The sequence below is a fragment of the Zingiber officinale genome, chromosome 4B (assembly GCF_018446385.1).
Source record: "Zingiber officinale cultivar Zhangliang chromosome 4B, Zo_v1.1, whole genome shotgun sequence".
NCBI lineage: Eukaryota > Viridiplantae > Streptophyta > Magnoliopsida > Zingiberales > Zingiberaceae > Zingiber > Zingiber officinale.
In genome coordinates this window covers 37,097,744-37,113,221 of record NC_055993.1, presented here as the reverse complement: position 1 = coordinate 37,113,221, position 15,478 = coordinate 37,097,744, and positions in this window count along the sequence as shown.

Genomic DNA, 15,478 nt, shown 5'->3' with positions numbered 1-15,478 from the left:
ACGAGAGGAAACACGCAAAAGAGGGAGAGCCTTTGGAAGAAAGCAACTCATCAGGAGAAGAACCGGACCGAGGCGGGACTGAACCAGAAGAAGTCCGGACAAAAAGTCAACAATCGTTGACTTTGGGCTCCGGCGTGACCTCGGGCTCCGGGGCGCCCGGAGCAGTGAAATTGACCAGATCGAGTTTTGACTCGATCTGAACGTTGGGGGATAAGTTTTATCCCCCCTAGGGCGCCCGGAACCCTTCCAGGCACCCCAACCAAGGCTATAAATATAGCCTTGGTACAGAAGCTTTTCAATGAACTCACTGATTGTAAATCCAGTGCTTGCACGCTCTCTTTTAGTCTAAGCTTCTATTTTCTGTGCTTCAACATTATAAGAGGCTTCTCCGCCTGAAGGAGTTTTATTGAGCTTAATCTTCCTTGGATTAACAACCACATCGGTTGTAACCAAGTAAATACTTTTGCCTCGCTTTTTCTTTATGCTTTTAATTTACCGCTTAGTTTATTTATGCAAGTGTTAGCTTAAAGAGTTCGAGGAGGGTTTGTTTTTCTTTTGTGTTAGCAGGATATCCAACAACCCCCTCCTAGCCGGCCCAACGGTCCTACAGATCCTTTTGATATCCTCTCAAGAGGATATCTTACAGTTGGTCGTCCGATTGAATTTCAGAGCCACCAATAATAAAGCAAAATATGAGGCTGTATTGGCAGGGCTGTAAGGAGCATGACATATCGGGGCTGTTAGAGTGTAGGACCAACCAACAGGGGCCACTCGGGTTATTGTATATTCGGATTCTCAGCTTGTAGCTCAACAAGTGGTAGGCAATTTCGAGGTCAACAGTGATAAGTTCCAAGTATACTAAGAAGCATATGAGAAAATGAGAGAGGACTTTAAGGAGGTCACGGTGACTAAGATTCCTTGGGCAGATAACCAAAGGGCTGATGAACTAGCTAAAATGACCAGCTCCTTGACCACTTGGGTGTTGGACAGGTCAATAGCCCAGACCTTCTTAATAGCTCAAGTAGACTTGCAGAACAATATTAAAGAGACGATCAACTAGAGGGCCCCGATGATCATTTATCTTCAGCAAGGTGTCTTGTTGGTTGATCTAGAAGAAGTCAAGCTGGTCGGGAAAAGAGCTTACATGTACACCCTGATCGGAGATCAACTGTACAAGCGGGCATTCTCCAGACCACTGCTCAAATGCGTAAGAGCGGAGGAGGCATAATATTCTCTGCGAGAAATACATCAAGGATGTTGTGGGAGTCATGTAGGAGGAAGGATGCTGGCTCGAAAAGTATTGCTGGTCGGGTATTTCTGGCCTACTCTACAGAAGGATGCACAGCGACTGGTGAATACTTGCTTATCCTACCAAAAACATCAGAATCTGACCCACCGTCCAACTGGCATACTAAAAACCTCAATAGTTTTCTACCCATTCGATCAATGGGTCATGAATATCATGGGACCTTTCCCCATGGCACCAGGACAGAGGAGATTCTTACTTGTAGCAGTGGATTACTTCTCCAAATGGGTAGAGGCATAAACCCTGGCCAGGATCACCGAGGGAGCCGTTATTCAATTTTTATGGAAGACCATCCTCTGCCAATTTGGTATTCCTCATAAGTTGGTTTCGACAATGGAAGACAATTTCAGGGTTGCAAGATCCAGGTATGGTGTCAAGGGCTTGGCATAACTCAAGCCTTCATATCCGTAGCTTATCCTCAGAGCAATAAGTAGACAGAGGCCACCAATAGAGAAATTGTACGAGGATTGAAGGTTAAACTGGATCACGTTGGTGGTGATTGGGTGGAAGAACTGCCCAGTATCCTTTGGGCCTACCGAACAACTCCCCGAGAGAGCATAGGGCTCACCCCATTCCATCTAGTCTACGACAGCGAGGTTGTGGTGCCTATCGAGGTCGGGGTGCCCTCAGTTAGAAAAATACTATATGATAAAGGAAATACCAAGCGACGACTATCAGGGGTGGATTTTATTAGTGAAATTCGTGAGTGGGCGACCACCCGATTAACTGCGTATCGACAAAGGATGTGCCAAAACTACGATAAAATGGTGGTGCCCCGATTCTTTAGAGAAGGGGATTTAGTTTGAAAGTGGACAAAGCCCGTAGGGGAGGTAACCAAGTTGTCACCCCAGTGGGACTGCCCATAAAAAGTTGTCAAAAGGTTAGCCACGGGGGCCTATTATTTGCAGGATGCTCGGGGTAGGTCGATGAGTCATCCCTGGAGCGCTAACTACCTCCAGCCTTATCGAATCTAGGATTAAGACCTTGTTAAATGTGAGGGTAAGAAGATATGATAAGTCAGGCATGGGATGCCAGGTCGGGATGCCTGAGCGCACATCCTCGCTCTTGGGCTGGAATGGCTCAAGCTCCTTTGAGTCACAACTAAGGAAAAGATATAACATTTAAACAGTAGGGGTACAATAGTACAATAAAATGATCATACAGTCATTTAAATTCTTCAGATATATCGTCAGGCATCTCTCTCAGGATGCGACGATGATCCAGGAAATCTTCGGGAGGAGCAGAGGATAGATATCCTCCCTCGTGGAGTTGCCTAAGCATTCCTACTGCTCCATAAGCCACAGATGTAATGAAGCTATCCCCCACTTGTGTACCAAACTTTGGGGAGTGTAAGTATTCTTCTCGGTGTGCTCTCAACCGCTCAGCCTCCCCTGCCTTATAAGTCTCCAGGGCAGCAATGGCTTCAGAGAGATTAGACTGAGCTTCTTGATACTTCACCTCAGATGTTTGCAGGAGAGCTTCAAGCTTGCTCTTTTCATCTCGGAGGTTGTCAATCTCCAGCTGGGCCTCCTTTAGAGTCTGTTGCTGAGTGGCATTCATTTTCTTTAAGGTTAACAATTCCACCCTTAGTTGGTATCCGACTAAGGCTGGATTAGACAGTTGAGATTTCAGGTCAACCATCGTATCCTTCAGGAGGGAGAGTGTATGACTCAGCACCATGGATTCAGCAAAAGCCTGGGTAGGAAAATGAATAGTTAGAATAAAGAAAAAGGAAAGCAATAAAGGGTAGCAAGAACTTACCGCAATGGATCCTTTGGAAAGTCGATCTAGCTGGGTGGGTACAGGGAGAGCTTGCATTTGGCGAAGATGCTCCTCCCAATGGGTTGACAGTTGACCCCTCAGCGTAAGGCGACTAATGGAAGGATCCAATTGATCGCGCATGCTCCACTATGACGACTTTGTGATTTTAATAAAACAATAGTGGGATTGTCGCGAGTGAGATGGTCTAGCACTGGCCTCGCCTGAAGGAGGGTGAGTTGATGGCCCGGCATCGGTCCTGTTGGGATGTGGATGCGCGGAGGTAGATGGTCGGGACAGAGAAGGTTCAACTTGAGTCGCAGTAGTGTCGCCTGACCCTAGTATATGGGGCATCTCAGAGAAGGAGGAAGACCTGGAGGGGGCATTCGAGGTAGAGGCTACTGGAATAGAGGAGGGCTCTGTAGTTACTTCTTCTTTAACGACCGGAGCCTTCCCTCACCCAGCTCTAGCTCGAGTCATAGACGGTAGCACCGGGTTTCCTGAAAACGGTCGGATTGGAGCATGAGTAGCGGTAGGTCGGGATGCCGGAGCAGCAGTCTGGGTTTCGTAAACCAGGTTGGATCCCCTAGGTCGGGGTCGAGGCCGGCGCAAGAGCGGCTGGTCATCTGAGTCCGATTTCTCTAGCGGAGTTCTAGGCCGACGAGCGGGAGGCGTAGTAGGAATAGGACGGGAAGGCTTGGCAGCGAAGTGAACACGTGGAGTTGCTTGGGGGGCTGACCGAGGAGCGGTTGAAGCAGTTGCCCCCGAGGGGAGGGGAGCCAGATGCGAGAGACCCCTCCTGTCTAGTATTATATGCCCCCGGTGTTGTATCTCCGTATCACTCAAGGGGAGTGGCCTGACTAAGGATGCTTGGGCTGGACTGTTGGCTGCGATAAGAGTAGTAAAATTAGAATAAGGACCTAAGAGTCAGTGGATGTAAGGTGAACCATACCTAAAGAACGCGGTAGCTCTGAGGGAGTGCGACTCAGCCTGACAGGAACAGTATGTCCTCTATCAATAGTCTAAGCAAGTCCAAGCGCCAACACTCCAGTTGTACTGAGGCGTCTATGAAGTCAGGGTTCGTTTGAAAGCCTCCAAGAACGGGCACCGAAGGTAAAACTGTGCATCGCTGGGTAGGCCATTCCACGGCTCAGGGAAAGCTCAAGAAGAAATATTTATCTTTCCATTCAGAATCTGGAGAAGGAAGGGGAGCGAAAAAAATTGGTTTGAAGGCGGACCTGAAGATAAAAAAGTCCCTCACTATGACGGCGAGAAGTAAAGAAATAGTGGAATAAGCGGGGAGCCCAAGCTATGTCGCACACTTCGCAAAGGAGGACGAACCTAGCCAAGATCCTCATGGAGTTCGGGGTAAGTTGACAGAGAGGGATGCGGAAATATCACTCACTTGGGAAAAGAAATTGTGTATAGGAAAGCGGAGGCCAACCACAACTTGCTCCTTGAAGAAAGTTACATACCCTATAGGCGAGGAAGATGCCCGGTGGATTTCAGAAGGTATGATGATGTGCATAGACATGAGAACCTTGTAGGTAAAGCGAAGATCGTCCAGATCCACGCCAGTGAAGGTGGAGACTCCGGGAGCATAAGTAGGTGCAAGGGAGTCCATGAGGGAAGGCAGGGATGAATCACAAGGAGCAGAGCACGATGGACGATGGAAGCAGGATAAAAGCTTACTCTGGGAGATGACAAGTTCGGCAAAGTAAGGTAAGGGGGATATTTTATAGGCGCCAAGAAGGGCCTAGGGGCCCTCGTCCTTAGCGCCCATCGAACGGTTCACATTTAAGGATTAATGATATCACCCCTAAGTCCAATAACAACAAAAGCCATCGGATCATCCTAGAAGTAGAGCCCAGGGAACGTGTTAGAGAAAGGTGTGGTGGAGGATACCAGGAGAATTGATGGCAGTCTCGGGAATAAGCGGGGCTATAGTATCTCCTTTATAGCTTGTTAAAGGAGACTTTTTGAGTATCCTAGCTCTTGGCTGAGTGAGAAAACCTAAGGTAGGGAATTGGGTAAGACGCTCAGAAATATCCTGGCAAGGTAAAATCATCGAACAAATGGATAAGTTGTTGAGCTTGGTCGAGACACTAATTGGTTGACCATAGTCAGTGCCCACTCAGATAAAGGAACTCACCTAGTTAAGGAGAGTAATCGCTTAGCATGTCAGTCAGGCATGCCAAGAGGCAAGTAGCAAGGACTATGAGAAGGCACACTAAGAAAATAAGATGTACATCGCATGAGGATAGTTGAATCAAATATCTGTCTCCTACAATTCTACCATGTTCAAATCAAAATATATAGGATTCTGAAAGAAGGATACAGGTAATCATCAAAGGAAGGAAACACATCATTAGGTAGCTCCTCGATAAGGCGGGTCTGGTCTAGAAAGTCGTCGGGAGGGGCTGATCAGAGAAGACCTTTCTCATGAAGCTGTCGCAAGGCACCTACTCCACCATAGCAAATCATCCGGTCGATGAAATTGCCTATCTTACTCTCGAATTCTTGGGAAGCAACATAGGCAGCCTTATGAGCTTTCAGGCGAGCAGTTTCGCCTGCTTGGTATTCTGTCAAACCCCCTTAGCCTTATCTGCATCAACCCAAACTAGGGCCAGTTCTTACCGGGTGGTGGTAACCTTGTCCATAACCTTGGATAGATCTACCTGCATAGACTTGATGGTGGCTTTGGCAACCTCCCACTATTTCTGAAGGGTAGCTTCCCGATCATTACTCGTAGTCAGGCTAGCCCTGGTGGTCGCCAGGTCCTTCTCCAGAGTCACGTATGACTCCTGCAGATCCTTCAACTACTGAGAGAGGGTGGCCACCTCCGCTTCCTTCTCATCTAGATCGTGCAAAATATGGACACGCCGCAACCCTTCAGATTTAAGCTTGGACTCGCTTGTCTTTAGAGCGGCCTCCAGGGTTTGTATCCTCCTTCCCTCCACCTGAGTCGGGCCTCTGGCAGCTTGGGTCCTTTCCTCGGCAACTTGAAGGAGGGGCGGTACTAAACTATTAGAAGGGGTCAGATCGAAAATATAGCTAGGGGTCTTAGGCAATTCTAACTCCAGAATACGAACCCTCAGGGACTCGTTCTCTCGCTAGAGATCCTCCACATACTGAGATATGCTGAGACCTCTGACGCAAACCTAAGGAGAGCAGAAGAAGGTTAGTAATATCTCAAAGGTATGAAGAGGAAGCGGAGAAAACTCACCGATAGCAGTCGTTGCGAAAATAAGTCAGCTAATTCAAATGGGGGGCCTTCCAAGATCTGATCTGCAGTAGTTTGCCAAGAGTCAGCTAGGGCCCCATGGAGTTGCACCTGACCACAAAGGGAAGAGGTGTTGGCCGATGGAGGGGGGCCCTACACTTGCAGTGAGGGCACTTGGTGGATGGAAGTGAAGGCGTATATGCTCCGGGGGCACTCCTTGGTGCGCAAGGAAGAAGCCGGAGTAGCCTGCGGAGCAGGAGGAAGCGTAGAAGGAGGAGAGGAGTCCCCGGGTTAGTCTTCCTCTAGGGCACTAGTCCGCTCGGGTACTAAAGGTGGGATCCGCGGAGAGGCTATATCCTCTATTGCGGTAGAGGGGGACACCCAAGCAAGTGTCTTGGCCTTGATCTTGGAGGGGGCTCGGGTAAGCGGGGGCCTCGACGGAGAGGCTTGGACTGATGGAGTGACGCGCTTCCTTTTGTGTTGCAGATGTAAATGCTTCTCCGGGGGTGGAGAGGAGGCCCTCTCATCCTCGGTCACTTCAATCTCCAAGGTCTCAGTTTCCTCGGATGGTTGGGAAGAAGTCCCAGCTGCGGCACTAACCTGAGTGGTTGAAAGTACCTCAGAACTTCTCAGAAGTTCTCCCCCCAGTTCCTTCAAAATAGCATTGGGCAACTTGGAGGAATCGACAGAGTACAAGTGAAACATAGCGACTTCTGTAAACCAATAAGGAGATACCTCAGTTAGCGAAGACCTGGAGCAAAAGACATGAGATCTTACCAAAAGGAGTGCCTATTGGCGCCTGGATAGGGCTAAGCCCGAAAGCATATAGTAGGCTCTCTTGCAATATCACCAAAAGTTGAAGTCGGACTCCTTCTAGTTTCTCTAAAGAGGTGAGGCAGTTAGGCTAATGTTGGAGCTCCTGCAACTCGAAGGGTGAAGAAAGATTATAGCGCCATTGAGCGGGCCAAGTTGCGGTCTTCGGTAGCTGGACATAGAAAAACAGGACTTTCAGCCCTTATTGGAGGAAGGCATGTCCACAAAAAACTTGTATCCTATCCGGGATTGTACCATAAAGACACCCAGCTCTGAGTGCTTAAGGGCGTAGAAGTAGTGGAAGAGCTGAGGAATTAGGAGAATCTGATATAAGCGACATAAGATCACTATGGCACACATAGCACGGAAAGCGTTGGGGGCAAACTAAGATAATGAAATACCGAAGTACTGACTCAAAGATGAGAAAAATGAATGAATGGGAAAGCAGAGGTCACCTAGAAGTTGATCCCTAAAGAAGGTTACAAACCCAATGGGAGGGGAGGATGGATGATCATGAGGACCTGGAGGAAGGAGCTTGTAGGCATCGGAAAGTTTCAGACTAGCACGAATCGACTCAAGGTCGCTTCTATCTAAATCAGATAGAAATTACGAGTACCAGGGCATTTCCTTCTCACCAGCCATTAAAGAAACGGAGAGGGGAAAGGCAGATGAGGAAGAAAGAGTACTTACAGCGGGGGAGGGGGGCACGAGTAAGAAGGTGAACAATCAAGGGCAAAAGAGCAAAGAAGGGTTGAAAGAAGATGAAGCAGTAAGAAGTAATAGCGGACAACCTTTAGGGTTTATAAATCAAAGCCCTTAGGAAACATCGAAGACCGAGCCGGACAAACGAAATGGCCCAGCATGCGTCAGCCGTCAGATCAAGAAATGAGAGCGACTTAGGGAAGCGTGAGAAAAAAGCATGCGCCATACGTTATGAAGAGTTAAGATTGTGGGACACGTGTCACCTCCCTATGAAAGGGCATTTACGATGGAAGTGACAGTAAAATTATGAGGAAGGATGTGCGAGGAGGCGTGTCTTACCTCACACTGACCATGCATCGGAGACTGGAGATTCCAGGCGAGGAACCTCGAGAAATGAAGAAGACGGCGGCGGAAAAATGGATCAAAATTTGACGCCTTTACATCTCCTCAAAATCAGAGTAAGGTTTAAATTTAATTAAAAGAAACACCTTATGTAACGCACTTTGTGACCGCAGGGATAAGGGGGTAAATCCAATAGTTCATCTTCTTCTAAGCCACAAGTGCTGCCTCCAGAAAATTCCTGGGTAGATCTCTAAATCAAATTCCTGGACAGATCTCCAGATCAAATTCCTGAGCAGATCTCCAGATCAAATTCCTAGGCAGATTTCCAGATAAAATTTTTGGACAGATCTCCAGATCAAATTTCTAGGTTGATCTCTAGACCAAATCCTAGTCAGACCTTCAGAGCCATTCTTGGTCAGGTCTTCGAATCACCTCTCGGTCGGTATTCCAGACTCTCGTCTCAGTGCGAGTTATAAATGAGCATGCTCTCATGACCAACAACCTCCTGATCGGTATTCCAAACTCTCGCCCCAGCGCGAGTTATAAGTGAGCTTGCTCTCACGCCTCTAGACTCTCGCCCCAGTGCGAGTTATAAGTGAGCATGCTCTTACGACCAACGACCTCCCGATCGGTATTCCAGAGTCTCGTCCCAGCGCGAGTTATAAGTGAGCTTGCTCTCACGCCTCTAGACTCTCGCCTCAGAGCGAGTTATAAGTGAGCTTGCTCTCACGCCTCTAGACTCTCACCTCAGAGCGAGTTATAAGTGAGCATGCTCTCACAACCAACGACCTCCCAGTCAGTATTCTAGATTCTCGCCCTAGCGCGAGTTATAAGTGAGCTTGCTCTCACGCCTCCAGACTCTCACCCCAGTGCGAGTTATAAGTGAGCATGCTCTCACGGCCAACGACCTCCCGGTTGGTATTCTAGACTCTCACCCCAGCATGAGTTATAAGTAAGCTTGCTCTCACACCTCCAGACTCTCGCCCCAGTGCGAGTTATAAGTGAGCATGCTCTCATGACCAACAACCTCTCGGTCGGTATTCCAGACTCTCGCCCCACCGTGAGTTATAAGTGAGCTTGCTCTCATGCCTCCAGGCTCTCGCCCCAGTGCAAGTTATAAGTGAGCATGATCTCACGACCAACGACCTCCCGATCGGTATTCTAGACTCTCGCCCCAATGCGAGTTATAAGTGAGCATGCTCTCACGACCAACGACCTCCCGGTCGGTATTCCAGACTCTCGCCACAGCGTGAGTTATAAGTGAGCATGCTCTCACGATCAACGACCTCCCGATCGGTATTCCAAACTCTCACCCCAGCGCGAGTTATAAGTGAATTTGCTCTCACGCCTCCAGAATTTTGCCCTAGTACGTGTTATAAGTGAGCATGTTCTCACGACCAACAACCTCCCGGTCGGTATTCCAGACTCTCGCCCCAGCGCGAGTTATAAGTGAGCTTGCTCTCACGCCTCCAAACGCTCGCCCCAGTGCGAGTTATAAGTGAGCCTCCTCTCACGACCGAAGACCTCTCAGTCACGCTTCCATAATTTCTCCCCAATGCGAGTTATTCGCGAACAACGACTTTGCGGTCAGACTTTTCAGACTCGTGCCTTAGCGCAAGCTACAAGCAAGCATAATCTCATACTTAATAATGTTGGAGAAATCCTGATGGTCCATGCGACCATGTGTTTTGGTGTTTGGGCAAAGAGTTTAAGTTAGGTTCACCCTTGTTATTTGATATGTATATGTGATTGTGCAGGTTTACAGGATACACATATGACTCAACTTGATGGCTTCAGGTCCGATGAAGGATGGAGCATCCGAGGGACCATGGATAAGGCAGCAAGGACAAGCGCCAAGGGAAGCGACTTCGAGGCATACACGAAGGATGACATTGGGGGCGAGTCGCAGGCTTGGATGCATCCGAGGGACGAGAGCCAAAGGAAGTAGGCTTGAAGGCTAAAGGTCAAGGCTGCAATGAAGGGTCAAGTGAGTCGTGAGGGTACGAGTGCATGAGAGATTGTACTCAGGGTAAAATCTTAGGTTTAGGGTTTTACTATAACAATTACTGTAGCAGTTACTGTAGCAGTCAACTGGTGAAAACACCAGTCGACTGGTGTAGTCGATTGGGCAGTCGACTGGGAGCGAACAGAATGCTTCTGTTCGCTTGACCAGTGTGGAGCAGTTGACTAGTACTTTTACCAGTCAATTGGTATTGAGCCGTTAGGATGTAACGGCCGAATTTCCATAGAGGGCAGTCGACTGATGGTTTTGCCAGTCGATTGGTAGACGAGGTTTTCCAACCTGCGGCCTATATAACCAAGCCTTGGGAGCTTGGTTAAGGTTGATGAACTTAGACTTGGTTAAAGTCTAATTAGTAGTCTGCCAGTGCTCAAGATTTCCCTTATGTCTAAGAGGTCTTGGTGAGTTTGTGGCGAGATTTCTCCACCCACAAGAAGGTTTGAGCTAGCTAGAGTTTTCGGGGAGTAATCCACCGACGGATAGGGATCATCCACCTTATGGACAGCCGTGAAGTATGAGCTTTATCTCCAAACCTCATAAATCGACGTGTATTGGTTTGCATTTCCTAATTGTCTTTAAATTAGCTTTCTACTTGTTTATTTGTATTTCCGCGGCGTAACTAACAAGTGTAGGAAGAAGCGATCGATTGGGGGCGCCATCTATCCAATCCCCCTTCTAGCCAACCACCAATCCCCTACAAGTGGTATCAGAGCCGAGGTCGCGCTTCACTGGACTAATCGCCGAGAAGAGCAAATACAAGAAGACAACCGGCTTAATTGAACCGCTGAAGTTTGTGTTGGAACCCCAAGGTTGTTTTGGCATGATCAATAAGTTAAGTTAGGTTCTGTGTGTTTCTAACCTTGTGTCTAAGTGTGCAGGAGCTTAGGAGCATAGGTAGTCAAGTGGAAGACGCAGTTAGCGAGAAGGACGGCAGTCCGAGGGACGAGGTGCTGCGGAAGAGTACACCGGCGGACGAGAAGGAAGCGTGCGGTGGTTCCGAGGGACGAAAGCCAGAGCGGAAGATTGCTTCGGGAGCAAGAGACGCAGCTAGCGAGAAGGATGGCACGCAGTGCGTCCGATGGATGAAGACTACGGATGAGTACACCGGCGGACGAGAAGGAAACACGCGGCGATTCCGAGGGACGAGAAGCCGGAGGGAAGCCCGCTCGAGAAGACCGGAAGTTGGGTTCGAGTGAGCCCTTTTCCGAATGGCAGAGATCACCCAAGCAAATAGATCCGGAGTAGAAGACCTGGACCGAGGCGAACTGAACTGGAGCATCAGGTCCATAAATACTCGATTCATCAGGTCCATAAATACTGCAGGAGCGTTGGTTACTCCGAAAGGCATAACTATGAACTCATAGTGTCCATATCGGGTTCGAAATGTTGTTTTTGGTATATCATCTGGTTTCACCTTCACTTGATGATAACCGGATCGTAGATCTATCTTTGAGAAAACGGTCGCACCCTTCAGTTGATCGAACAGGTCATCGATTCGTGGGAGTGGGTACCGGTTCTTGATCGTCACATTATTCAGCGCTCGGTAGTCTATACACATTCGCATAGACCCATCCTTCTTCTTCACGAACAGCACTGGAGCTCCCCATGGAGAGTGACTAGGGCGAATAAGTCCCTTGTCAAGTAATTCGGATAACTGTTCCTGAAGCTCCTTTAATTCAGCCGGAGCCATACGATAAGGTGCTTTTGAAATCGGCTGAGTACCAGGAATCAATTCGATTCCGAATTCTATCTCTCTGTCAGGGGCCAACCCTGGTAGTTCATCAGGAAATACTTTTGGATAGTTGCATACTACTCTGACATCTTCTAACTTCGGGTCTTTGACTTGATTGGTATTAACCACGTGCGCTAGAAACCCCATACATCCTTTATCTAACATCCTTTGTGCTTTAATAGATGACAATAACTTCTCCGTTCCTTTTGATTCCCCGTAAAATTTAAACTCTGGTTCGTTCTCGGGTCGGAAAATCACTTTTCTTCTATGACACTCGATTGAAGCGACGTACTTGCTAAGGAAATCCATGCCCAAAATTATGTCATAATCCTGCATATCAAGTACTATCAGATTGCAGTAGAGTTCTCTGTTTGCGATCCGAATAAGTACTGCTTGCAGCATATGGTCCGATGGCATAATCTCCCCGGATGGTAAGGTTGTTAAGAAAGTGTCCTCTAGAGTTCGGAGTGGTATGTCTAGCTTCTTCATAAAAGGTGTTGAGACGAACGAGTGTGTTGCCCCGGTATCAAATAATACTACAGCATACTGATTGTAAATAAGTAGCTGACCTGTGACGACAGTAGAGGCATTCGCCACGTCTTCCTTGGTAAGAGAGTAGACTCTGGCATTCGTCATAGTGGGAGGGGCCTCCAATATTCCTTGGCTGATTGGAGTCCCTTCTATGGCAGCTTGCATTTGGTGAGGCTGAGCAGGGGTACTCATATTCTGGTTGTTCTGCAGAGGTAGTGTCTGAGACTGAGTAGGGCAATTTCTTACCAAATGACCTTCCCTTCCGCAGTTGTAACACTTTCTGGTGCTCAGAAGACATATTCCAGAATACATCTTCCCACATGTGGCACACTGAGGGTACTTGGTCTACTTATTGGCCGGACCACATTTTGTTTTATTCCACTGTTTCCTCTTTTCACCTGAGTTTCTCTTCCAGTCAGTTCTGGTATTGTGCGATTTTTGTCCTCCGGTCAGTGCTTGGTTCTTGCCCTTGTTCATTGCTTCCTGATAGTGCTCGGTAATCAGGGCACTGCTGACTAGCTCCTCTGCAGTCTGCGGTCTATTAACTCCGCCGGCTACGTTCAGAGCTATCTCGGGTCGGAGCATCTTTAACATTAACCGAACCCTTTCTTTTTCAGTACGGATCAGTTCTGGGCACAGTCGGGCTAGGCGGTTGAACCTCTTGACGGCTTCATTAACTGACAGATCACCTTGCCGGAACTCAGTGAACTCGTCATAGTGCTTGTTGGTCACTTGCATATGGAAAAATTCCTCTAAGAACTCTGTCTCAAAATCTGTCCACTGCATTTGGTTTATTTGTCTTTTCGCCTTTACTCTGTCCCACCACATCCGGGCATCTCCGGTAAGACAGAACGACGCGCATTTGACCTTCTCATGTTCAGGACAATCCAATAGTTCCATTATGTTTTCCACGGTCTTGAGCCAGGCTTGTGCATCCCATGGTTCACAGTTTCCCGAGAATGCTTTCGGCTTAAGCCTTTGCCACTGAATCAGATAGGCCTCTTGTCGGACCATCGGGGGAACTGGCGCGGCTGTAGGTATAACCGGTAGTGCATTCTGATTTGCCGGTGGGGTAACTGGGTTGCCTTGCTGACCCATTAAGGTAGTGATCATCTGCTGTTGCTCGGCAATCTGATGCTAGAGATTTGCGACTACCTGCGTAAGGTCTGGTGGAGTCACTATTCCCTCGGTTCGGGTATTGCGTGTCCTAACCATGCTTATCTAAATAAGGACAAATAGACTAGTGTAAGTGGTTATCGTTTTTAGCCAATCTAACGTACTGTTTTGTTTCTATCTATTTGTTCTGGTATTATTCCTAACCTACCAATATGAAATCCTAATCTAAATTATAACTAAAAGCATAGAATAAAGCATCAAACATAAGCAAGTAAAACATGAAGCTAAAGCATAAACAACATAAAGAAATGTAAGAAGTAGAGTGACAACAATATGACATAAGGAAATAAAGCATAAGCAATATAGCAAAGAAAATAAAGCATAAATCATATAACATGAAACTAAGCATAAGCATATAACAAGAAAATTAAACATAAGCATTCTTACTTGGAGCGGCAGGTCGGAGGCTTGATGTGTGTGTAGTGAGCTGGCAATAACTTGGCTCTGATACCAACCTGTAACGCCCGCCCTCCCTGCTAACCCTAAGGGACGGGGCTACGATACTCTACGTACATATTACAGCGGAAGACTTAAAATAATTTTTCTTAGATTAATAAAACTTTTCTTTTGTTTGCATATCCGAACTACACTAATATGGTTTCCATAACATGATAACAAGATAAATAGAAACATAACATCAAGTCACCCATTTAGTACTACAATTTATGAAACCAAAGCGTAATTCTTAAAAGTTCTTAAAGCAGGTTCTTATTTGGTTGCCTAGCCACAGCCACACACATCTCCTTGCCTCTCCTGCTGCTCCTTTAGCACATCCAGCTTTTTCCTTTATCTGCGGTACAAGGAAAGTAAGCTATGAGCACTCATGGCTCAGTAAGTTCCTTTCCTACTCACTAAAACCGAAAATCATCACATGATCAAAGAATATCTCAACATAACATAATCTCAACTAGTCATGGCATAACATATCATACTCTTTAAGCATATCATGCAACATAACAAAATCATATCTAATCATGGCATATCATCTCTTAAAGCATAGCATGATACATAACATAATCATGTCTAATCATGGCATATCATAGCATCATCATAAGGTAGCATGGCATATCAAGCTCTTAAAGCATAGCATGATACATAACATAATCATATCTAATCATGGCATATCATAAATCATAGCATCATCACAACATGATCATAAGGTATATGCAATATGATTTTGAAAACATGTATCCGAAAAAAAAACATGTGTATGTCTCATGATCTTTAAAACCATTTCTTCTTACATATATACTTGAACGTAATATCAACATATTCAGGGCCCCGACTTAGTACCACATATATACATAATGCGCGCATCCTAAGTAGATCCAAGGTAGCTAGTCTTGATCCTACTAGGAAACTAGACCCGTAGCTCGACCTAGAGGCACGTAAGGAGCCCACCCTTTACTAGGCCCGTAATTCGACCTAGGGGCGCATAAGGAGCCCACCCTTTTGGTACAAGCCATTCAAAGTAAAATACATGTCATACTTATACATATCATACATCATACAAGCATGCATCACTTAGGCATACATCATATAAAAAGTATGCATCACTTAGGCATACATCATGTCATAAAAGTATGCATCACTTAGGCATACATCATATAAAAATATGCATCACTTAGGCATACATCATGTCATAAAAGTATGCATCACTTAGGCATACATCATATAAAAGTATGCATCACTTAGGCATACATCATATTAACATGCATATCATAAAAACATACATATTTTAAGCACATAGCGTATCATCAAAGTATGCATATTTCCTTCCACATAGCATATCATAAAAGCATGCATATTCTAAGCATATAGCATATCATCAAGCATGCATATTCTAAGCACATAACATATCATCAAAGCATGCAT